The sequence below is a fragment of the Cherax quadricarinatus genome, chromosome 16 (assembly GCF_038502225.1).
Source record: "Cherax quadricarinatus isolate ZL_2023a chromosome 16, ASM3850222v1, whole genome shotgun sequence".
NCBI classification, from domain to species: Eukaryota; Metazoa; Arthropoda; class Malacostraca; order Decapoda; family Parastacidae; genus Cherax; species Cherax quadricarinatus.
The window spans coordinates 5421359-5448858 of NC_091307.1; positions in this window are offsets into that span (position 1 = coordinate 5421359).

Genomic DNA, 27500 nt, shown 5'->3' on the forward strand with positions numbered 1-27500 from the left:
AAAAGCAAATTAACAATCCTTTCCATTCAACATAAGCACACAACCCACATAATCACCTCCTCTTACTGTAATATACAATTTCGTATATTATACAACCACACATATATCTCTCACCGAACTTCGTCATGAACCCACATACACACGTGTACACATTCCCAGGACCCTGTCTGCACTCTACCACACCTCTGTTCAAATTAAAGAATTATTAAGTTAGTACAAGGGAATTAGCTGCTATATTCTTGTCTATATATTTAATTTATGAATAAACTAGAAAACTGACAAGTTGATATATGAAACCCTTGTACAATATTTGGGTATTTTAATTCTGGAAACGTTACGCTAGCCAGTGGTTTATTCAGTGCCGGGATCAGCACAGAAGACACTGTGGTGCAGGGATCAGCACAGAAGACACTGTGGTGCTGCGATCAGCACAGAAGACACTGTGGTGCAGGGATCAGCACAGAAGACACTGTGGTGCAGGGATCAGCACAGAAGACACTGTGGTGCAGGGGTCAGCACAGAAGACACTGTGGTGCAGGGATCAGCACAGAAGACACTGTGGTGCAGGGGTCAGCACAGAAGACACTGTGGTGCAGGGATCAGCACAGAAGACACTGTTGTGCCGGGATCAGCACAGAAGACACTGTGGTGCCGGGATCAGCACAGAAGACACTGTGGTGCCTGGATCAGCACAGAAGACACTGTGGTGCAGGGATCAGCACAGAAGACACTGTGGTGCAGGGATCAGCACAGAAGACACTGTGGTGCAGGGATCAGCACAGAAGACACTGTGATGCAGGGATCAGCACAGAAGACACTGTGGTGCAGGGATCAGCACAGAAGACACTGTGGTGCAGGGATCAGCACAGAACACTGTGGTGCAGGGATCAGCACAGAAGACACTGTGGTGCAGGGATCAGCACAGAAGACACTGTGGTGCCGGGATCAGCACAGAAGACACTGTGGTGCCTGGATCAGCACAGAAGACACTGTGGTGCAGGGATCAACACAGAAGACACTGTGGTGCAGGGATCAGCACAGAAGACACTGTGGTGCAGGGATCAGCACAAAAGACACTGTGATGCAGGGATCAGCACAGAAGACACCGTGGTGCAGGGATCAGCACAGAAGACACTGTGGTGCAGGGATCAGCACAGAAGACACTGTGGTGCAGGGATCAGCACAGAAGACACTGGTGCAGGGATCAGCACAGAAGACACTGTGGTGCAGGGATCAGCACAGAAGACATTGTGGTGCAGGGATCAGCACAGAAGACACTGTGGTGCAGGGATCAGCACAGAAGACACTGTGATGCAGGGATCAGCACAGAAGACACCGTGGTGCCGGGAATCAGCACAGAAGACACTGTGGTGCAGGGATCTGCACAGAAGACACTGTGGTGCAGGGATCAGCAGAGAAGACACTGTGGTGCAGGGATCAGCACAGAAGACACTGTGGTGCAGGGATCAGCACAGAAGACACTGTGGTGCAGGGATCAGCACATAAGACACTGTGGTGCAGGGATCAGCACAGAAGACACTGTGGTGCAGGGATCAACACAGAAAACACTGTGGTGCAGGGATCAGCACAGAAGACACTGTGGTGCAGAGATCAGCACAGAAGACACTGTGGTGCAGGGATCAGCACAGAACACACTGTGGTGCAGGGATCAGCACAGAAGACACTGTGGTACAGGGATCAGCACAGAAGACACTGTGGTGCAGGGATCAGCACAGAAGACACTGTGGTGCAGGGATCAGCACAGAAGACACTGTGGTGCAGGGATCAGCACAGAAGACACTGTGGGGCAGGGATCAGCACAGAAGACACTGTGGTGCAGGGATCAACACAGAAGACACTGTGGTGTAGGGATCAGCACAGAAGACACTGTGGTGCCGGGAATCAGCACAGAAGACACTGTGGTGCCGGGAATCAGCACATAAAACACTGTGGTGCCGGGAATCAGCACAAAAGACACTGTGGTGCAGGGATCAGCACAGAAGGCACTGTGGTGCAGGGATCAGCGCAGAAGACACTGTGGTGCAGGGATCAGCGCAGAAGACACTGTGGTGCAGGGATCAGCACAGAAGACACTGTGGTGCAGGGATCAGCACAGAAGACACTGTGGTGCAGGGATCAGCACAGAAGACACTGTGGTGCAGGGATCAGCACAGAAGACACTGTGGTGCAGGGATCAACACAGAAGACACTGTGGTGCAGGGATCAGCAAAGAAGACACTGTGGTGCAGGGATCAGCACAGAAGACACTGTGGTGCAGGGATCAGCACGGAAGACACTGTGGTGCAGGGATCAGCACGGAAGACACTGTGGTGCAGGGATCAGCACGGAAGACACTGTGGTGCAGGGATCAGCACGGAAGACACTGTGGTGCAGGGATCAGCACGGAAGACACTGTGGTGCAGGGATCAGCACGGAAGACACTGTGGTGTAGGGATCAGCACGGAAGACACTGTGGTGCAGTTATCAGCACGGAAGACACTGTGGTGCAGGGATCAGCACAGAAGACACTGTGGTGCAGGGATCAGCACAGAAGACACTGTGGTGTAGGGATCAGCACAAGAGACACTGTGGTGCAGGGATCAGCACGGAAGACACTGTGGTGCAGTGATCAGCACGGAAGACACTGTGGTGCAGGGATCAGCACGGAAGACACTGTGGTGCAGGGATCAGCACGGAAGACACTGTGGTGCAGGGATCAGCACGGAAGACACTGTGGTGCAGGGATCAGCACGGAAGACACTGTGGTGTAGGGATCAGCACGGAAGACACTGTGGTGTAGAGATCAGCACGGAAGACACTGTGGTGCAGGGATCAGCACGGAAGACACTGTGGTGCAGGGATCAGCACGGAAGACACCGTGGTGCAGTTATCAGCACGGAAGACACTGTGGTGCAGGGATCAGCACAGAAGACACTGTGGTGCAGGGATCAGCACAGAAGACACTGTGGTGCAGGGATCAGCACAGAAGACACTGTGGTGCAGGGATCAGCACAGAAGACACTGTGGTGCAGGGATCAGCACAGAAGACACCGTGGTGCCGGGAATCAGCACAGAAGACACCGTGGTGCCGGGAATCAGCACAGAAGACACTGTGATGCCGGGAATCAGCACAGAAGACACTGTGGTGCCGGGAATCAGCACAGAAGACACTGTGGTGCCGGGAATCAGCACAGAAGACACTGTGGTGCCGGGATCAGCACAGAAGACACTGTGGTGCCGGGAATCAGCACAGAAGACACTGTGGTGCCGGGAATCAGCACATAAAACACTGTGGTGCCGGGAATCAGCACAGAAGACGCTGTTGTGCAGGGATCAGCACAGAAGACACTGTGGTGCAGGGATCAGCGCAGAAGACACTGTGGTGCAGGGATCAGCGCAGAATACACTGTGGTGCAGGGATTAGCACAGAAGACACTGTGGTGTAGGGATCAGCACAGAAGACACTGTGGTGCTTGGATCAGCACAGAAGACACTGTGGTGCAGGAATCAGCACAGAAGACACTGTGGTGCAGGGATCAGCACAGAAGACACTGTGGTGCAGGGATCAGCACAGAAGACACTGTGGTGCAGGGATCAGCACAGAAGACACTGTGGGGCAGGGATCAGCACAGAAGACACTGTGGTGCAGGGATCAACACAGAAGACACTGTGGTGTAGGGATCAGCACAGAAGACACTGTGGTGCCGGGAATCAGCACAGAAGACACTGTGGTGCCGGGAATCAGCACATAAAACACTGTGGTGCCGGGAATCAGCACAAAAGACACTGTGGTGCAGGGATCAGCACAGAAGGCACTGTGGTGCAGGGATCAGCGCAGAAGACACTGTGGTGCAGGGATGAGCGCAGAAGACACTGTGGTGCAGGGATCAGCACAGAAGACACTGTGGTGCAGGGATCAGCACAGAAGACACTGTGGTGCAGGGATCAGCACAGAAGACACTGTGGTGCAGGGATCAGCACAGAAGACACTGTGGTGCAGGGATCAACACAGAAGACACTGTGGTGCAGGGATCAGCAAAGAAGACACTGTGGTGCAGGGATCAGCACAGAAGACACTGTTTTGCAGGGATCAGCACGGAAGACACTGTGGTGCAGGGATCAGCACGGAAGACACTGTGGTGCATGGATCAGCACGGAAGACACTGTGGTGCAGGGATCAGCACGGAAGACACTGTGGTGCGGGGATCAGCACGGAAGACACTGTGGTGCAGGGATCAGCACGGAAGACACTGTGGTGTAGGGATCAGCACGGAAGACACTGTGGTGCAGTTATCAGCACGGAAGACACTGTGGTGCAGGGATCAGCACAGAAGACACTGTGGTGCAGGGATCAGCACAGAAGACACTGTGGTGCAGGGATCAGCAAAGAAGACACTGTGGTGCAGGGATCAGCACGGAAGACACTGTGGTGCAGTGATCAGCACGGAAGACACTGTGGTGCAGGGATCAGCACGGAAGACACTGTGGTGCAGGGATCAGCACGGAAGACACTGTGGTGCAGGGATCAGCACGGAAGACACTGTGGTGCAGGGATCAGCACGGAAGACACTGTGGTGTAGGGATCAGCACGGAAGACACTGTGGTGTAGAGATCAGCACGGAAGACACTGTGGTGCAGGGATCAGCACGGAAGACACTGTGGTGCAGGGATCAGCACGGAAGACACTCAGCACGGAAGACACTGTGGTGCAGTTATCAGCACGGAAGACACTGTGGTGCAGGGATCAGCACAGAAGACACTGTGGTGCAGGGATCAGCACAGAAGACACTGTGGTGCAGGGATCAGCACAGAAGACACTGTGGTGCAGGGATCAGCACAGAAGACACTGTGGTGCAGGGATCAGCACAGAAGACACCGTGGTGCCGGGAATCAGCACAGAAGACACCGTGGTGCCGGGAATCAGCACAGAAGACACTGTGATGCCGGGAATCAGCACAGAAGACACTGTGGTGCCGGGAATAAGCACAGAAGACACTGTGGTGCCGGGAATCAGCACAGAAGACACTGTGGTGCCGGGATCAGCACAGAAGACACTGTGGTGCCGGGAATCAGCACAGAAGACACTGTGGTGCCGGGAATCAGCACATAAAACACTGTGGTGCCGGGAATCAGCACAGAAGACGCTGTTGTGCAGGGATCAGCACAGAAGACACTGTGGTGCAGGGATCAGCGCAGAAGACACTGTGGTGCAGGGATCAGCGCAGAATACACTGTGGTGCAGGGATCAGCACAGAAGACACTGTGGTGTAGGGATCAGCACAGAAGACACTGTGGTGCTTGGATCAGCACAGAAGACACTGTGGTGCAGGAATCAGCACAGAAGACACTGTGGTGCAGGGATCAGCACAGAAGACACTGTGGTGCAGGGATCAGCACAGAAGACACTGTGGTGCAGGGAAAGAAGACTCAGCACAGAAGACACTGTGGTGCAGGGATCAGCACAGAAGACACTGTGGTGCAGGGATCAGCACAGAAGACACTGTGGTGCAGGGATCAGCACAGAAGACACTGTGGTGCAGGGATCAGCACAGAAGACACTGTGGTGCAGGGATCAGCACAGAAGACACTGTGGTGCAGGGATCAGCACAGAAGACACTGTGGTGCAGGGATCAGCACAGAAGACACTGTGGTGCAGGGATCAGCACAGAAGACACTGTGGTGCAGGGATCAGCACAGAAGACACTGTGGTGCAGGGATCAGCACAGAAGACACTGTGGTGCAGGGATCAGCACAGAAGACACTGTGGTGCAGGGATCAGCACAGAAGACACTGTGGTGCAGGGATCAGCACAGAAGACACTGTGGTGCAGGGATCAGCACAGAAGACACTGTGGTGCAGGGATCAGCACAGAAGACACTGTGGTGCAGGGATCAGCACAGAAGACACTGTGGTGCAGGGATCAGCACAGAAGACACTGTGGTGCAGGGATCAGCAAAGAAGACACTGTGGTGCAGGGATCAGCACAGAAGACACTGTGGTGCAGGGATCAGCACACAGCAGACACTGTGGTGCAGGGATCAGCACAGAAGACACTGTGGTGCAGGGATCAGCACAGAAGACACTGTGGTGCAGGGATCAGCACAGAAGACACTGTGGTGCAGGGATCAGCACAGAAGACACTGTGGTGCAGGGATCAGCACAGAAGACACTGTGGTGCAGGGATCAGCACAGAAGACACTGTGGTGCAGGGATCAGCACAGAATACACTGTGGTGCAGCACAGGATCAGGGATCACAGAAGACACTGTGGTGCAGGGATCAGCACAGAAGACACTGTGGTGCAGGGATCAGCACAGAAGACACTGTGGTGCAGGGATCAGCACAGAAGACACTGTGGTGCAGGGATCAGCACAGAAGACACTGTGGTGCAGGGATCAGCACAGAAGACACTGTGGTGCAGGGATCAGCACAGAAGACACTGTGGTGCAGGGATCAGCAGAAGACACTGTGGTGCATCAGCACAGAAGACACTGTGGTGCAGGGATCAGCACAGAAGACACTGTGGTGCAGGGATCAGCACAGAAGACACTGTGGTGCAGGGATCAGCACAGAAGACACTGTGGTGCAGGGATCAGCACAGAAGACACTGTGGTGCAGGGATCAGCACAGAAGACACTGTGGTGCAGGGATCAGCACAGAAGACACTGTGGTGCAGGGATCAGCACAGAAGACACTGTGGTGCAGGGATCAGCACAGAAGACACTGTGGTGCAGGGATCAGCACAGAAGACACTGTGGTGCAGGGATCAGCACAGAAGACACTGTGGTGCAGGGATCAGCACAGAAGACACTGTGGTGCAGGGATCAGCACAGAAGACACTGTGGTGCAGGGATCAGCACAGAAGACACTGTGGTGCAGGGATCAGCACAGAAGACACTGTGGTGCAGGGATCAGCACAGAAGACACTGTGGTGCAGGGATCAGCACAGAAGACACTGTGGTGCAGGGATCAACACAGAAGACACTGTGGTGCAGGGATCAGCACAGAAGACACTGTGGTGCCGGGAATCAGCACAGAAGACACTGTGGTGCCGGGAATCAGCACATAAAACACTGTGGTGCCGGGAATCAGCACAAAAGACACTGTGGTGCAGGGATCAGCACAGAAGGCACTGTGGTGCAGGGATCAGCGCAGAAGACACTGTGGTGCAGGGATCAGCGCAGAAGACACTGTGGTGCAGGGATCAGCACAGAAGACACTGTGGTGCAGGGATCAGCACAGAAGACACTGTGGTGCAGGGATCAGCACAGAAGACACTGTGGTGCAGGGATCAGCACAGAAGACACTGTGGTGCAGGGATCAACACAGAAGACACTGTGGTGCAGGGATCAGCACAGAAGACACTGTGGTGCAGGGATCAGCACAGAAGACACTGTGGTGCAGGGATCAGCACGGAAGACACTGTGGTGCAGGGATCAGCACGGAAGACACTGTGGTGCAGGGATCAGCACGGAAGACACTGTGGTGCAGGGATCAGCACGGAAGACACTGTGGTGCACGGATCAGCACGGGAGACACTGTGGTGCAGGGATCAGCACACGGAAGACACTGTGGTGTAGAGATCAGCACGGAAGACACTGTGGTGCAGGGATCAGCACAGAAGACACTGTGGTGCAGGGATCAGCACAGAAGACACTGTGGTGCAAGGATCAGCACAAGAGACACTGTGGTGCAGGGATCAGCACGGAAGACACTGTGGTGCAGTGATCAGCACGGAAGACACTGTGGTGCAGGGATCAGCACGGAAGACACTGTGGTGCAGGGATCAGCACGGAAGACACTGTGGTGCAGGGATCAGCACAGAAGACACTGTGGTGCAGGGATCAGCACAGAAGACACTGTGGTGCAGGGATCAGCACAGAAGACACTGTGGTGCAGGGATCAGCAAAGAAGACTCTGTGGTGCAGGGATCAGCACAGAAGACACTGTGGTGCAGGGATCAGCACAAAAGACACTGTGGTGCAGGGATCAGCACAGAAGACACTGTGGTGCAGGGATCAGCACAGAAGACACTGTGGTGCAGGGATCAGCACAGAAGACACTGTGGTGCAGGGATCAGCACAGAAGACACTGTGGTGCAGGGATCAGCACAAAAGACACTGTGGTGCAGGGATCAGCGCAGAATACACTGTGGTGCAGGGATTAGCACAGAAGACACTGTGGTGTAGGGATCAGCACAGAAGACACTGTGGTGCTTGGATCAGCACAGAAGACACTGTGGTGCAGGAATCAGCACAGAAGACACTGTGGTGCAGGGATCAGCACAGAAGACACTGTGGTGCAGGGATCAGCACAGAAGACACAGTGGTGCAGGGATCAGCACAGAAGACACTGTGGTGCAGGGATCAGCACAAAAGACACTGTGGTGCAGGGATCAGCAAAGAAGACTCTGTGGTGCAGGGATCAGCACAGAAGACACTGTGGTGCAGGGATCAGCACAGAAGACACTGTGGTGCAGGGATCAGCACAGAAGACACTGTGGTGCAGGGATCAGCATAGAAGACACTGTGGTGCAGGGATCAGCACAGAAGACACTGTGGTGCCTGGATCAGCACAGAAGACACTGTGGTGCAGGGATCAACACAGAAGACACTGTGGTGCAGGGATCAGCACAGAAGACACTGTGGTGCAGGGATCAGCACAGAAGACACTGTGATGCAGGGATCAGCACAGAAGACACCGTGGTGCTTGGATCAGCACAGAAGACACTGTGGTGCAGGGATCAGCACAGAAGACACTGTGGTGCAGGGATCAGCACAGAAGACACTGGTGCATGGATCAGCACAGAAGACACTGTGGTGCAGGGATCAGCACAGAAGACATTGTGGTGCAGGGATCAGCACAGAAGACACTGTGGTGCACGGATCAGCACAGAAGACACTGTGATGCAGGGATCAGCACAGAAGACACCGTGGTGCCGGGAATCAGCACAGAAGACACTGTGGTGCAGGGATCTGCACAGAAGACACTGTGGTGCAGGGATCAGCAGAGAAGACACTGTGGTGCAGGGATCAGCACAGAAGACACTGTGGTGCAGGGATCAGCACATAAGACACTGTGGTGCAGGGATCAGCACAGAAGACACTGTGGTGCAGGGATCAACACAGAAAACACTGTGGTGCAGGGATCAGCACAGAAGACACTGTGGTGCAGAGATCAGCACAGAAGACACTGTGGTGCAGGGATCAGCACAGAACACACTGTGGTGCAGGGATCAGCACAGAAGACACTGTGGTACAGGGATCAGCACAGAAGACACTGTGGTGCAGGGATCAGCACAGAAGACACTGTGGTGCAGGGATCAGCACAGAAGACACTGTGGCAGGGATCAGCACAGAAGACACTGTGGGGCAGGGATCAGCACAGAAGACACTGTGGTGCAGGGATCAACACAGAAGACACTGTGGTGTTGGGATCAGCACAGAAGACACTGTGGTGCCGGGAATCAGCACAGAAGACACTGTGGTGCCGGGAATCAGCACATAAAACACTGTGGTGCCGGGAATCAGCACAAAAGACACTGTGGTGCAGGGATCAGCACAGAAGGCACTGTGGTGCAGGGATCAGCGCAGAAGACACTGTGGTGCAGGGATCAGCGCAGAAGACACTGTGGTGCAGGGATCAGCACAGAAGACACTGTGGTGCAGGGATCAACACAGAAGACACTGTGGTGCAGGGATCAGCACAGAAGACACTGTGGTGCAGGGATCAGCACAGAAGACACTGTGGTGCAGGGATCAACACAGAAGACACTGTGGTGCAGGGATCAGCAAAGAAGACACTGTGGTGCAGGGATCAGCACAGAAGACACTGTGGTGCAGGGATCAGCACGGAAGACACTGTGGTGCAGGGATCAGCACGGAAGACACTGTGGTGCAGGGATCAGCACGGAAGACACTGTGGTGCAGGGATCAGCACGGAAGACACTGTGGTGCAGGGATCAGCACGGAAGACACTGTGGTGTAGGGATCAGCACGGAAGACACTGTGGTGCAGTTATCAGCACGGAAGACACTGTGGTGCAGGGATCAGCACAGAAGACACTGTGGTGCAGGGATCAGCACAGAAGACACTGTGGTGCAAGGATCAGCACAAGAGACACTGTGGTGCAGGGATCAGCACGGAAGACACTGTGGTGCAGTGATCAGCACGGAAGACACTGTGGTGCAGGGATCAGCACGGAAGACACTGTGGTGCAGGGATCAGCACGGAAGACACTGTGGTGCAGGGATCAGCACGGAAGACACTGTGGTGCAGGGATCAGCACGGAAGACACTGTGGTTTAGGGATCAGCACGGAAGACACTGTGGTGTAGAGATCAGCACGGAAGACACTGTGGTGCAGGGATCAGCACGGAAGACACTGTGGTGCAGGGATCAGCACGGAAGACACTGTGGTGCAGTTATCAGCACGGAAGACACTGTGGTGCAGGGATCAGCACAGAAGACACTGTGGTGCAGGGATCAGCACAGAAGACACTGTGGTGCAGGGATCAGCACAGAAGACACTGTGGTGCAGGGATCAGCACAGAAGACACTGTGGTGCAGGGATCAGCACAGAAGACACCGTGGTGCCGGGAATCAGCACAGAAGACACCGTGGTGCCGGGAATCAGCACAGAAGACACTGTGATGCCGGGAATCAGCACAGAAGACACTGTGGTGCCGGGAATCAGCACAGAAGACACTGTGGTGCCGGGAATCAGCACAGAAGACACTGTGGTGCCGGGATCAGCACAGAAGACACTGTGGTGCCGGGAATCAGCACAGAAGACACTGTGGTGCCGGGAATCAGCACATAAAACACTGTGGTGCCGGGAATCAGCACAGAAGACGCTGTTGTGCAGGGATCAGCACAGAAGACACTGTGGTGCAGGGATCAGCGCAGAAGACACTGTGGTGCAGGGATCAGCGCAGAAGACACTGTGGTGCAGGGATTAGCACAGAAGACACTGTCGTGTAGGGATCAGCACAGAAGACACTGTGGTGCTTGGATCAGCACAGAAGACACTGTGGTGCAGGAATCAGCACAGAAGACACTGTGGTGCAGGGATCAGCACAGAAGACACTGTGGTGCAGGGATCAGCACAGAAGACACTGTGGTGCAGGGATCAGCACAGAAGACACTGTGGTGCAGGGATCAGCACAGAAGACACTGTGGTGCAGGGATCAGCACAGAAGACACTGTGGTGCAGGGATCAGCACAGAAGACACTGTGGTGCAGGGATCAGCACAAAAGACACTGTGGTGCAGGGATCAGCACAGAAGACACTGTGGTGCAGGGATCAGCACAGAAGACACTTTGGTGCAGGGATCAGCACAGAAGACACTGTGGTGTAGGGATCAGCACAGAAGACACTGTGGTGCAGGGATCAGCACAAAAGACACTGTGGTGCAGGGATCAGCAAAGAAGACTCTGTGGTGCAGGGATCAGCACAGAAGACACTGTGGTGCAGGGATCAGCACAGAAGACACTGTGGTGCAGGGATCAGCACAGAAGACACTGTGGTGCAGGGATCAGCATAGAAGACACTGTGGTGCAGGGATCAGCACAGAAGACACTGTGGTGCAGGGATCAGCACAGAAGACACTGTGGTGCAGGGATCAGCACAAAAGACACTGTGGTGCAGGGATCAGCACAGAAGACACTGTGGTGCAGGGATCAGCACAGAAGACACTGTGGTGCAGGGATCAGCACAGAAGACACTGTGGTGCAGGGATCAGCAGAGAAGACACTGTGGTGCAGGGATCAGCACAGAAGACACTGTGGTGCAGGGATCAGCACAGAAGACACTGTGGTGCAGGGATCAGCACAGAAGACTGATGTGACGGACTCAGGACAAACGTCTGCCGGAGTATTTTTTTTTTCTTTTCCATAGCAATTTTCTTTTTTTATTTTTCACCGAGATATTTGTATTTTATTCTGACCATGTGCCCGCACATAGTTTAATTCTAAATATAAGGGGAAACATTTATCATTATTTACATCGTTTATTCCTAAAGTTTATGAAAGTGTTATTAATATATTAATGCTGAAGTTGAACCGGTCATTCATTTGTGTATGTAATTCAATATTTTCAATTGCATTTATCCTAATAATTTTTTGAGGAGTTGCATATCTTTGCTTTCCCAATTACTGTTAAACTTAATAATTCACAACGTCCTCGTGGAGCTCAGATCACTCCTCAAATAACCTATTTGTAAAGAAATACTTCCTGAAATGTTCTTTTACTCCGCTTCTTCCTTAGTAATTGACTCGAGTCCCTCAACGATTTTAGTTGCATGATAAGTCAATACCTGAAAAAGGTTAGAAGGAAGATATTCATAAATCGATGCTTCTCAGGTTCAATTATTGTGAATTTACGAAGTAAATATTAGATATTATCAGTGTGCTTTTTACCCTAAACAGTAGAACTAAAGTAAGAACATCGTAATGTTTGAGATCATTAACGTTATAATTTATATTATCATCCATACATCACAACACAGCACAGTGTACTAAATTATTGGTGGTGTGATATATGCTAGCATTCATACAACACAGTACAGCGCAACATAACGTAGTATGTTACATTATCCACATGTCACTAAGGGACAAACAGGGGTACCAGAGAGTATACCTCGACCGCGACAGAACACAAGAAGAAAGGACTACACTGAAAGAGAGGGTACAGAGACGCAAGGAGGAACGAGAGGCAATGACGAAAATGAGCAGGACCCAGACACAGGAAGAAGGGCAAACACACCCCACAGAATCTCCCACCAAAAGACTCCAACCGCGACATTCCCAACGCAACTGAGCAACCTATACTACAACGCACTCACTGTTCCCTCTGCCACCACCCCCCATATCAAAAACCTCACCCAACAGCTGTCCCTTATGGGCATTCTGACCCCACCCCCATCATCACAAACCCCACCTACACCACAGCCCCATATAGGCCCCCACCAAGGCTCTCGCTCCCCCAACCCCAATATTCTTGCATGACCACAATGATAGAAAAGAAACTGAAAGTTTGGTACACAAACGCGGATGGAATAACGAATAAACATGAGGAGTGGAACGAAAGAATCAGTGAAAAATCCCCAGACATCATAGCAGTCACAGAAACAAAACTCGCTGAGACAACAGACACAATCTTCCCAACGGGATATCAGATCCTGAGGAAAGATAGAAGGAGTAGAGGGGAAGGAGGGGTTGCACTGCTCCTAAAACACCGATGGGGATTTGAGGAAATGGAAGGCATGGACATGATTGGAGAAAGAGACTACATTGTAGGTACAATTCAGCCCAGAGAACATAAAGTAGTCATTGGAGTGATGTATAACCCACCACAGAACTGCAGGAGGCCAAGAGAGGAGTACGAAGAAAACAACAGGGTGATGGTGGACACACTGGCTGAGATGGCAAGAAGAGCTCACTCGAGCAGAGCAAAGTTACTGGTAATGGGGGATTTCAACCACAGGGAGATCGACTGGGAAAACCTGGAGCCACATGGGGGTCCCGAAACATGGAGAGCCAAGATGATGGATGTGGTACTTGAAAACCTCATGCATCAACATGTCAAGGACACAACCAGAGAGAGAGGGGAGGATGAGCCAGCAAGACTGGATCTTGTGTTCACCCTGAGCAGTTCAGACATTGAGGACATCACTTACGAGAGGCCCCTTGGAGCTAGCGATCACGTGGTTCTGAGTTTTGATTATATAGTAGAGTTACAAGTGGAGAAGGTAACAGGAACTGAAGGGGACAGGCCAAACTATAAAAGGGGGGACTACACAGGTATGAGAAACTTCCTGCAGGAGGTTCAGTGGGACAGAGAAATGGTAGGAAAATCAGTAAACGAGATGATGGAATATGTGGCAACAAAGTGCAAGGAGGCAGAGGAAAGTTTTGTTCCCAAGGGAAACAGAAATAATAGGAAGACCAAAACGAGTCCTTGGTTTACCCGAAGGTGTAGGGAGGCAGAAACTAAGTGCAACAGAGAATGGAAAAGATACAGGAGGCATAGGACCCAGGAAAACAAGGAGATTAGTAGAAGAGCCAGAAACGAGTATGCACAGATAAGGAGGGAGGCCCAGCGACAGTATGAAAACGACATAGCATCGAAAGTCAAATCTGACCCGAAACTGCTGTATAGCCACATTAGGAGGAAGACAACAGTCAAGGACCAGGTGATAAGGCTGAGGAAAGAAGGTGGAGAACTCACAAGAAACGATCAAGAGGTATGTGAGGAGTTCAACACGAGATTTAAGGAAGTATTTACAGTAGAGACAGGAAGGACTCTGGGGGGACAGACCAGATGGCGACACCAGCAAGGAATATACCAACAAGTGTTGGACGACATACATACAGATGAGGTGAAGAAACTGCTAAGGGACATCGATACCTCAAAGGCAATGGGACCGGACAACATCTCCCCGTGGGTCCTTAGAGAGGGAGCAGATATGTTGTGCGTGCCACTTACCACAATCTTCAACACGTCCCTGGAAACTAGGCAACTACCTGAGGTATGGAAGACGGCAAATGTAGTTCCCATTTTTAAAAAAGGAGACAGAAAAGAGGCACTAAACTATAGACCTGTGTCATTGACGTGTATAGTATGCAAAATTATGGAGAAGATTATCAGGAGGAGAGTGGTGGAGCACCTGGAACGGAACAAGAGTATAAATGCCAACCAGCACGGATTCACATTCACGGAAGGCAAATCCTGTGTCACAAACCTTCTGGAGTTTTATGATAAAATAACAGAAGTAAGACACGAGAGAGAGGGGTGGGTTGATTGCATCTTCTTGGACTGCAAGAAGGCCTTTGACACAGTTCCTCACAAGAGATTAGTGCAGAAGCTAGAGCATCAGGCGCATATAACAGGAAGGGCACTGCAATGGATCAGAGAATACCTGACAGGGAGGCAACAACGAGTCATGGTACGTAATGATGTATCACAGTGGGCACCTGTGACGAGCGGGGTCCCACAGGGGTCGGTCCTAGGACCAGTGCTATTTTTGGTATATGTGAACGACATGATGGAAGGGTTAGACTCAGAAGTGTCCCTGTTTGCAGATGATGTAAAGTTAATGAGGAGAATTAAATCTGATGAGGACCAGGCAGGACTTCAAAGAGACCTGGACAGACTGGACACCTGGTCCAGCAAATGGCTTCTCGAATTTAATCCTGCCAAATGCAAAGTCATGAAAATAGGGGAAGGGCACAGAAGACCACAGACAGAGTATAGGCTAGGTGGCCAAAGACTGCAAACCTCACTCAAGGAGAAAGATCTTGGGGTGAGTATAACACCGAGCATGTCTCCGGAAGCACACATCAATCAGATAACTGCTGCAGCATATGGGCGCCTGGCAAACCTGAGAACAGCATTCCGATACGTTAGTAAGGAATCGTTCAAGACACTGTACACCGTGTATGTCAGGCCCATACTGGAGTATGCAGCACCTGTTTGGAATCCGCACTTGATAAAGCACGTCAAGAAACTAGAGAAAGTACAAAGGTTTGCGACAAGGTTAATTCCAGAGCTAAGGGGAATGTCCTATGAAGAAAGATTAAGGGAAATCGGGCTGACGACACTGGAGGACAGGAGGGTCAGGGGAGACATGATAACGACATATAAAATACTGCGTGGAATAGACAAGGTGGACAAACACAGGATGTTCCAGGGAGGGGACACAGAAACAAGAGGCCACAATTGGAAGTTGAAGACACAAATGAGTCAGAGAGATATTAGGAAGTATTTCTTCAGTCATAGAGTTGTAAGGCAGTGGAATAGCCTAGAAAATGACGTAGTGGAGGCAGGAACCATACACAGTTTTAAGACGAGGTTTGATAAAGCTCATGGAGCGGGGAGAGAGAGGGCCCAGTAGCAACCGGTGAAGAGGCGGGGCCAGGAGCTAAGACTCGACCCCTGCAACCACAAATAGGTGAGTACAAATAGGTGAGTACAGTGCATCACAGTATGTGGTACTGGAGACAGAGACGTAGTAGCCAGGTTGCAGGAGCCACCACCAAAATACTTTTTGTCCACTGATCGCGTTTCACGAACCGGTAGTTTTTATTTCGTTCCCAGAAGTTTGTTTTGGGTGTGGTGGCAAATTATTTTTGTCAACAGAGAGACGATGAGAGAATTAATACTGTGAAAAACTGAATATGATTTGTCTGTTTCAGAATTATTTCTTAAACTTTATCGATCATAATTTATAAGAGCGTCTTCCTTTTCTTATCCACTTGGCTCATACTTCATTTCTTATTCAAATCTTTCACAATAGATATCTTCAAAAGAGTGTAAACCAATATTTTCCATTTTATTTACAGAAATGAAAATTATAATCACGAATTTCGTGCCTTTATTTCCCCAATACTACACAACCAGTATATAGGAGAGAGGAGCCTACGATGACGTTTTGGTTCAACTTGGAGCATTTACAGTCACACTAGCAGAAAAAAGTGAGGTAGTCAGTATAAGTGAGAGGGAAAAAAGGACGGGAACAAGAGAGGGAGAAAACGAAGTAGTAATAGGTAGGTAGTAGCAGTAGGTGAAGAAATAGTGGTAGTAGAAAGTAAGGAGAGTAGTTTAGTGGCAAAAGAGAGAAAATGGGGGAGTGAAGGCAGACAAAAGTAAAGGTAGTAGTATAGGAAAAGGGGTGAGAAGCCTAAGTAGAAGTGTAAGTGGGGTGAGTCTAAGGACAAGAAAAAAATAGCACTGCGGTAGATAAATGGTTCAGAGAACCTACAAGTTGAACTAGACACGTGTGCAACACTTGGATATCTTTACTGAGGAAACGTTTCGTCATGTACGAGTTTAAAACAGTTCTAAACAAAGGGGGGACTGATTACCTCAAACTCCTTCTGATCTTCACAATTCTTCTTTGTTTAGGACTGATGAAGCCACTACGTGGCAAAACGTTTCCCCAGTCAAGATACCCGTGTTACACATGTGTTTAATTCATCAACTGCAGAAGAGCTAAGGGCCCGTAAGGGGTGGGACCAAAACGCAGGGATGAAAGGGGGGGGGGAACTAACAGAACAGGTTAAAGTCACGAGTGTTCTGAAGTTTGGAGCAGTTGACAATGTTGGCATTCCTAAAATTTCTTTTGTGTTCTTTTAGTCTGTCGAAAAGAGAGCGACCAGTCTCCCCCAAAGTACTGGAGAGGACACCAGAGGCATCTATAGCGGAAGGAGAGGCACGAACTAGTTTATTGCGAAGGGTGTTAGTCTGAGGAAAAGTAAATTTAATGTCTAAGGAACGGAGAGAGTTATTGAGATTAGAAAGATTGGAAATACGTATAGGAAAGGCAGAGAGCAAGGGGTTTCACAGGAGTAGAGAGTTTGGGAGAGAAGAAAGTTCGTTTAGCAGATGATAAGGCTGAATGTATGAAATCGAAGGGTAGCCAAGAGGAGAAACGAATTACGAATAGTGGACATTTCCGAATCAAGGAAACAAATGAGGAGGGCACGGAGAAAGAGAGAAATAAGAACACTTTTCTTGACAGAGGGAGCACGGTAAGAAAAGTAATGAATGTACATGTCACTGAGCATAGACTTGCGATAAATTGAAAAAGAAAGCCTATAGCCGAGCGTTGAACTCGTACATCAAGAAAAGGAATCAGAGTTAGATGACCATTCAACTTCGGAAAATTCGATTATAATGGATAAATAAGTCTTGGTATGAAATACTGTTGCTAACTAAGCAATATGGCAACAGGAAACACTAACAATACCACATATTAGGTAAAGATAATGACGATGAAGATGACAGCAAGGTGAGAGATGAGAACAGTTTGAGGAAGATGACAGCAGAGAATGGGAGATGAGAGCTCGGCGAATGAAAAGAGCTCAAGGCGAGAGAGATATCAAGATATGGGAGATGACAAAAGGATTGACGGAAATGACATCATGAGGAAAAATTCACACACACACACACACACACACACACACACACACACACACACACACACACACACACACACACACACACACACACACACACACACGCACACACACGTAGGGACAGCTAGCGCGCGAGTCAGGCCTTCCGTGCTCCGGGAATATAAGTGTTTTTGAGGGCTACCCAAGTGTTCTGCAAGGGTTGCTAAGTGTGTCAGGGTAGAGAACAATCCTAGAAGTGTTTTTTAATCTGCCTGAGCCACATAAGTGTGGGGAGAGCCACAATTTTGTAAGTGATCTAGAAAATAAAAACGTTGTGGCGCAGAGTGGGCAGGCTAGTGTGGGTGGTAAGGCGACGTTGTCAAGTGTCACCCAAGAAAGATAATCAAGTGAAACAATCGTGTGACCAGTGAGAGAAATACAGTGAATAGGGTACATTATTAACGAGAAGAAATTGAGGTGAATCTACGCCAGGATGTCACATCGAGCTGGACAATCTACAGGCTGCTATAGCTGCACTACAAGTGCTGTATCCACCTATGAGTGGTTGTTTGGGTGTGGGGTTCCAGGTTCCAATTAACCGCCAAGCTGAATGTGAATTGTCTAACTCTCATTGCACGATAAAGAATAGGCACTCAAGTATTCAGTAAGGAATAACAATTGGTAATCCATTGAACAAGGCGATTAACTTACTATAAGCTAGGTGGCAGGTCAAGCATAGGCAACGTTGTAAGTAGGTGAGTGTCAAGTCCCAGGAGGGTGGGAGTCAGGTCACAAGAGGTTGTGGACACAAGCGACCACTGAGAATCCACATTACACTCCAAGCACAAGTCACCTACTTTTCAGACACATAATAAACCCACACATAATTACACACATAATTACACACACACGTGCACACACACACACACACACACACACACACACACACCACCTACCCCCCCTAACCATCCCTCCCTCACACACACACACACACACACACACACACACACACACACACACACAAAGGGGCAAAGGAAACTGCAGAGTATAGGCTAGGTGGACAAAGACTACAGACCTCACTCAGGGAGAAAGACCTTGGGGTGACGATAACACCGAGAACATCACCGGAGGCACACATCAACCAAATAACCGCTGCAGCATACGGGCGCCTGGCAAACCTGAGAATAGCGTTCCGATACCTTAATAAGGAATCGTTCAAGACACTGTACACTGTGTATGCAGCACCAGTCTGGAACCCACACCTGGTCAAGCACGTCAAGAAGTTAGAGAAAGTACAAAGGTTTGCAACAAGGCTAGTCCCAGAGCTCAAGGGAATGTCGTACGAGGAAAGGTTAAGGGAAATCGGACTGACGACACTGGAGGACAGAAGGGTCAGGGGAGACATGATAACGACATACAAGATACTGCGGGGAATAGACAAGGTGGACAGAGATAGGATGTTCCAGAGAGGGGACACAGGGACATGGGGTCACAACTGGAAGCTGAAGACTCAGACGAGTCACAGGGACGTTAGGAAGTATTTCTTCAGTCATAGAGTCGTCAGGAAGTGGAATAGCCTAGCAAGTGAAGTAGTGGAGGCAGGAACCATACATAGTTTTAAGAAGAGGTATAACAAAGCTCAGGAAGCAGAGAGGGAGAGGACAAATGAGATAGTGAATAGTAAAGCAGTAAGTGAATAATAAAACAGAGTGAGGGGAAAGAAACGAAAAAATCGAAGGGAATATATCCAGTTTTTTCTTGAAACCCAGTGTTTTACTGTTTCTGAAACAAGTATGGAAATAAGGACTTCGTGTTCACCTGGTATATAGTGCAAACTGGTAATGTGAATAGAATAATTGAAGAGAAAAATCTGAGGGGGGAACCAGGGCCAGGAGCAGCGAGAAGCATCGTACAGCCGCAACAGCCGAGATCCAGACGACACCTCTGACAGGCGTATTGTACAAATCACCTGTGTTATGGTAGCATGTGGTATGTTGAGTGATCAGGTTCGGCCCTGCATCTTTGGTAGCTCGGGGGGGATGGGGGTACAAACCCTGCTCCGGAGTGATTATCATACATACAGCACTTAATATTTAGTAAGGAGGAATAACTTGGTAGGATAGTTTTGGGTCCTGCATACACTCCTGTGTGCACGTGCAGGAGTAGGGCAGGCCAAGTAGGGTTATGGCAGTGTGTACATAGTGCACAGTGTGAACGAAGTGATTGGGTACACAAGTGGGTAAATACGAAGGGACTCATAAACACAAAAATGCACACAGGTATACACATGCCTGTACACATGCATGTGTACACTAACCCTCACGCAGCCTCTGACCGTTAGGGCCTCCTCCTCCCCTTTCTATCTCACCTCCTCTCCCTCAGCCTCCTCTACCTCATCCTCTTCTCCCTCCTCCACTTCTTCCTCCTCTTTCTCCTCCTCCACCCCGTCCTCCACCCCCTCCCTCCTCTTCCACTTCCTCCTCTTCTTCCTTCTCCTCTTCCTCCTTCATCCCCCTCCCCTCTTTTTCCTCTTCCTCTGCTTCCTCTTCCTCATTTCCCTCTCCCTCCCCTTCCTTCTCCTCCTCTCCCTCTCTTCCTCCTCTCCTCCTCTTCCTCATCCTCCTCCCTGTCTCTCCCCTCCCTTGCCTTTCTCTCTCTTCCTTTTTCCACTCTCGTTCCTCTCCCTCTCCCTTCCTCCATTCCCCCTCTCTCGTTTTTCCCTCCTCCCTTCCCCACCTTTCTCTTCTTCCCCCTCTACCATACCCTCTCTCTCTCCACCTCTACATCACTCTGTCCCCCTCCCTCTCTCTCCACCTCTACATCACTCTGTCCCGCCCTCCCACACACCTACTCACTGTGAATTGACAGAATTACCTAAGTCTCTCTTCCCAATTCCCTTTTCTCTTCCTCTCCCTCATCCCTATTCCCTCTCCTTTCCTTCCTCCATTCCACCCCTTTTCCCCCAAGCCCCCTTCTCACTCTTTCTCTGCCCCCCCATCACTCTTTCTGTCCCTCTCCCTCCCCCTCCCCATCTCTCTCCCCCTTACAACCCTCCCCATACACAAACTACAACACCTAACCTCCCTTGTTCTCTCTAGGCTGGAATACTGCTGTACATTAACATCTCCATACAAAGCAGGTGAAATCGCAGATCTAGAGAGTGTACAGAGATCCTTTACTGCACGTATAAGTTCTGTCAAGCACCTTAACTACTGGGAACGCTTGGAAGCACTTGACTTGTACTCGTTGGAACGCAGGAGGGAGAGATATATCATAATCTACACTTGGAAAATCTTGGAAGGAATGGTCCCAAATCTGCACACAGAAATCACTCCCTACGAAAGTAAAAGACTGGGCAGGCGATGCAAAATGCCGCCAATAAAAAGTAGGGGCGCCATTGGTACAGCCTCCCATCAAGCATTAGGGGAATTGCCAATAAACCCCTGACTGCCTTCAAGAGAGAGCTGGACAGATACCTAAAGTCAGTGCCGGATCAGCCGGGCTGTGGCTCGTACGTCGGACTGCGTGCGGCCAGCAGTAACAGCCTAGTTGATCAGGCCCTGATCCATCGGGAGGCCTGGTCGTGGACCGGGCCGCGGGGGCGTTGATCCCCGGAATAACCTCCAGGTAACCTCCAGGTAAGGCTCAGGGGATCAGAAGAGAATGGTTCTGGTAAGCATGAATGGATGGAAGAGCAATGCAAAAGGATGGAACAAGAGTGGGAGAGCAAACGAGGTGAGTTTTCTGCAAAAAATGGAGAAAAGGATGGAGGCAGAGCTTTCTGCAAAATTTGAAAAAAGGATGGAGGAGAAGAAGAAATGGGAGTCACAAATCGAAGCCAGAATAAGATCCCTAGAATATGGGTACCGATCAGAGGAGATACAGCATCTGAAGCTGGTACAACCCTACTGAACGACAAGCCCAACGGAAAGGAAGAAGACATAACTTATGCTAAGGCCCTATCAGCCCACCAATCAGGGCCGGGGAATGAAGGGGGAAGGCAGTTGGGAGTGGGGATGGAGGTGTGGGAGGGGGGTGAAGGTGGAGAGGGGGAGAGGTTACATGCAGAGGTACGACCATATCACCAAGAGCTACAGGAGAAAATAAAGGAGAAAATGGCCATGTACAAATGGGAACCAGACACAGAGAGGGAAGGGCAATGGGAGGAGGAGAGGGAGAAATCAGTGTTTATTCATGGGCTTCAGGAGAGCAAGAGGGGGACACACAATGAAAGGCAGCAGGAAGAAAGACAGGAGATTGAAAACATCAAAGTAATAGGTGAAGAGGACGTGTCTGAGATAGAAAATTTTCAGAAAATAGGGTGGTACTTGAAGGGAAGAAATCGGCCGGTCAAGCTGATTTTCAAGACAAACAAAGCAAAACAGGATCCTGCCAAAGAAATGATAGCTGAAGGAATTGTTAACATACAATCGGGTGTTCCTAGACTGAGGACAGAAACAGAATGACAGTAGCTAAGGGAGAGAACACAAAAGCGAAAGGGGCTAGGAAAGGAGACAAGGACAGAATCAGCAGAGAGCAACCAGAGCAGGGCAGAGGAACAAGCACAAGCATGCACAGAACCATACCCAGAACTCCACAATCAAACATGCTATCCTAACACAAACACAGTCCACACTTACAGCCCACACCCCACACTATGCTGTAGAATCCTGCAGCACACTGCCAGGTCCCCCACCCTCACAGACCCCCCAAAATACAGTGTTGGAGAGGAAACTGAAGGTATGGTATACCAATGCTGATTGAATAACGAATAAGTGGGAAGACTGGCATAAAGGAGTCAGAGGCATCACCAGACATCATAGCACTCACAGAAACCAGGCTCACAGGGATGATAACAGATGCCATCTTTCCAATGGGATATCAGATCCTGGCAGTGCTCTTCAAAAACTGATGGGATATTGATGAGCTGGAGAGAGGAGATAGAGGAGAAGCTGTCAGGTGGGTGTTCCAGAGATAATAGACGGTTGAAGAAATACACATTAGGTCGGTTGGTAACATATACTGAAGGAGTTTAGAGGGGAGAAGCCCAGGCCTGCCTTGTCAAGTCTACACCTAGTCAGGATCTGAGGGAGTATACCTCTAGATAGCAGCTCACATGAGCGTGACTCATGATGTCACAGCAAGCCTATATATAATGTAGCTGGTACTATCTATATATACTACACAAATACATTACATAGGAAATCAGTGACACTTCTGACAGCTCGGTCATGTTACTTATGGCGCCTAGACATCTATACAAATTATAGGCTCAAAAGGCACTGCTGCTCTGGGCTGATTCTACACAATGTCAATGTACTCAACAGTTGAACATAAGAAATAATCATAAGAATGGTAACAGGATCTAATGGGATGTAATCGATTGTAATGGATATTATTGTTATGCATTACACTTATAGTATATGTACAAAAGGGTAAAATGGATCGATCGATCTGTATTCATGTGATCTACGGATTCTGAGGAAGAATATATATATATGTAGGAAGATGATAGTGTTTAACAGAAAAGGCAGACGTGGTTCACACAAACCATTTACTATTAACTCTCAGAAGTCGGGTGGGTGTACCGGAGATAATAGAGGGTTGAAAAAACACACACAAGGTCAGTTGGTAACATACTGAGGGAGGTTTAAGGGGAGAAGCCCAGGCCTGCCTTGTCGAGCTACGCCTAGTTGGGATCTGAGGGAGTACGCCTCTGGCTAACCACTCACATAAGCGTGACTTGTGACATCACAGCTAGCCACTGAGCCTAGCTGGAGAGGGAGCCTATATATAATATAGCTGGTACTATATACATATACTACACAAGTATATTACATAGGAAATCAGTGACACTACTGACAGAGCAAGTGATTATATAATAGGAATGCTTCAGTCAGGAGGTCCAAAGGTGGTAATTGTGATGTATAACCCACCACAGAACAGCAGGAAGCCAAGGCAAGAGTATGATGAGAGTAATAGTGATGGTTGACACAATGGCTGAAGTGGCCAGAAGGGCTCATGCGAGCAGGGCAAAGCTGCTGATTATGGGTGACTTCAACCACAAGGAAATCAATTACGAGAACCTGGAGCCACATGGGGGCCCAGAAACGTGGAGGGCTAAAATGATGGAGATGGTACTGGAAAATCTCGTGTACCAACGCGTAAGGGGCACTGCCAGAGAGAGAGGAGAGGATGAGCCAGCGAGACTGGACCTAATATTCACCTTGAGTAGTGCAGATATTGAGGACATCACATATGAAAGACCCCTAGGGGCCAGTGATCATGTGGTTCTGAGCATCGAATACATAGTTACAAGCTGGAGAGAGAAGCTGGAAGGGCCAGACGAATGAAGCCAAACTACAAGAAAGGTTCAGTGGGACAGAACTGGCAGGGAATATGTGACAATATGCAAGGAAGCTGAGGAGAGGTTTGTACCCAAGGGTAACATAAATAACGAAAAAGCCAGGATGAGCCCATGGTTTATCCAAAGGTACAGGGAGGCCAAAACCAAGTGTGCTAGAGAATGGAAGAAGTGGTATAAACCTTGGTAATAAATACCGACAAGTTGGTTTAGAAAGACACGTAAGCAAACACTATAACATATTTATTAGAAAACGTTTCGGTCCTGGGACCTTGATCACTTCTAACCCTAACTCTAACTCTAAGTGATCAAGGTCCCAGGACCGAAACGTTTTCTAATAAATATGTTATAGTGTTTGCTTACGTGTCTTTCTAAACCAATGGAAGAAGTATAGAAGGCAAAGGACCCAGGAGAATAAGGAGAGCAGTCATAGAGCCAGAAATGAATATGCACAGGTAAGAAGGGAGGTCCAAAGACAATACGAGAATGACACAGCAGCAAAAGCCAAATCTGACCCAAAGCTCTTGCACAGCTACATTGGGAGGAAAACAACATTCAAAGACCAGGTAATCAGGCTGAGGAAGGAAGGAGGGGAAGTCACAAGAAACGACTGTGAAGTATGTGAGGAGCTCAACTTGAGATTCAAAGAAGTGTTCACAGAGGAGACAGAAGAGACTCCAGAGAGACGGAGAGGCGGGGTACACCATCAAGTGTTGGACACAATATATACAACCGAGGAAGAAGTGAAGAGACTGCTAAGCGAGCTAGATATCTCAAAGGCGATGGGGCTGGATAACATCTCTCCATGGGTCCTGAGAGAGGGAGCAGAGGTGCTATGTGTACCACTAACAACAGTCTTCAACACCTCTATCGAAACAGGGCGACTGCCTGAGGAATGGAAGACGGCAAATGTAGTCCCAATTTTTAAAAAAGGAGACAGACACGAAGCATTAAACTACAAACCAGTGTCACTGACATGTATACTGTGCAGGGTCATGGAGAAGATTATCAGAAGAGTGGTGGAACACCTAGAAAGGAATGAGCTTATCAACGACAGCCAGCATGATTTCAGGGATGGGAAATCCTGTGTCAGAAACCTACTGGAGTTTTATGACAGGGTGACAGCAGTAAGATAAGAGAGAGAAGGATAGATAGATTGCATTTTCTTAGACTGTAAGAAGGCGTTTGACACAGTTCCACACCAGAGATTAGTGCAAAAGCTGGAGGACCAGGCAGGGATAACAGGGAAGGCACTACAATGGATCAGGGAATACCTGTCAGGAAGACAGCAGCGAGTCATGGTACGAGGCAAGGTGTCAGAGTGGGCGCCCGCAACGAGCGGGGTGCCACAGGGGTCAGTCCTAGGGTCAGTGCTGTTTCTAGTATCTGTGAAAATGATGGAAGGAATAGACTCAAAAGATGATGTGATGTTGAAGAGAAGAATTCAATTGGACGAGGACCAGGCAGAACTACAAACGGATGTGAACAGGCCTGGTCCAGCAACTGGCTCCTGGAGATCAACCCCACCAAGTGCAAAGTCATAAAGATTGGGGAAGTGCAAAGAAGACCGAGGACGGAGTACAGCTTAGGGGGGGCAGAGACTACAAACCTCACTCAAGGAAAAGGATCTTGGGGTGTTTATAACACCGGGTATATCTCCTGAGGCGCACATAAACCAAATAACTGCCGCAGCATACGGCGCCAGCAAACCTAAGAACAGCATTGGGCCTAATGTACACTGTGTACATTAGGCCCATATTGGAGTATGCAGCAGCAGTTTGGAACCCACACCTAGCCAAGCATGTAAGGAAACTAGAGAAAGTGCAAAGGCTTGCAACAAGACTAGTTCCGGAGCTAAAGGGTATGTCCTACGAGGAGAGGTTAAGGGAAATCGACCTGACGATACTGGAAGACAGGAGAGATAGGGAGGATATGAAAACAACACATAAAATACTGAGGGGAATCGATAAGGTGGACAGACAAGATGTTCCAGAGATGGGACACATCAACAACGGGTCACAATTGGAAGTTGAAGACTCAGAGGAATCACAGAGATGTTAGGAAGTATTTCTTCAGAGTTGTCAGGAAGTGGAATAGTCTGAGAAGTGATGTAGTGGAGGCAGGGTACAAAAATAGCTTTAAGAAGAGGTATGATAAAACTCATGGTGCGGGAAGAGTGACCTAGTAGCGGCCAGTAAACAGGCGGGGCCAGGAGCTGTGAATCGACCCCTGCAACCACAACTAGGTGTGTACATACACACCAATCTCCTCTGGTCAATTGCGTCTGTTTATTATTCCCGACAAGAGATTTTAAAATAGTTCCGTCATGAAGAGGGCAGCACTCAAGAACGCCTTAGCGTCATCTCCGGCACTGTAACACGAGGCCAGAGTGGTGGTGGTGGTGCCTTGACTTCAAGCACCTGGCATCCTTCCCTCTCCAAGTGGCTACTATTCATATCCTTCTCAATGATTGCTTTCTGTTCCAACGTGGAAGACTTGTACCCCTTTTTGTTCAGTTTTCCGGCTGTTACCGCAGATGAATACTGTAAGATGTGTACATTTTCTTTGAAGGGAGATTGTGTTGGTTAATTAACTGTAGTTAAGATGTTGAAGAATATGTTTTGAGGTTTAGGGTGGAGTCATAAGGTGGAGTCTTGAGTATGGAGTGTGTCCACTTGACCTGATAGTGTATCGGGTGCCTGCTCTAGAGGGCTGACACTCTCTCCATCCACTCCTAATGGAGAGATATGAGTGCATACCTACCTCTCTATACCTCCCCTCCTACTTATTTACCAACCTACTAATCTATTTCCTAACCTCTATACCTACCAACTGTCTATTTGATAGCGATATCCTCATCCCACCTATCTATTTTCTTAACTACTTCCCCATCTGCCTGAATACCTGTCCACTTAACTACATTTTAAAATGTCTACTTCTATACACACATATCTAAATACATACTAACACTCTCCCCATCCTTATTTACCTAATTTTCACACGTTCACCCTGGGCAGTTCAGACATTGAGGACATCACATATGAGAGTCCCCTAGGAGCTAGTGACCACGTGGTTCTGTGCTTTGAATACATAGTAGAGTTGCAAGTGGAGAGAGTAACAGGAGTTGAATGAGAAAAGCCTGACTATAAAAGAGGGGACTACATAGGGTTGAGGAACTTCCTGCAGGAGGTTCCGTGGGACAGAGAACTGGCAGGAAAGCCAGTAAATGAAATGATGGAAT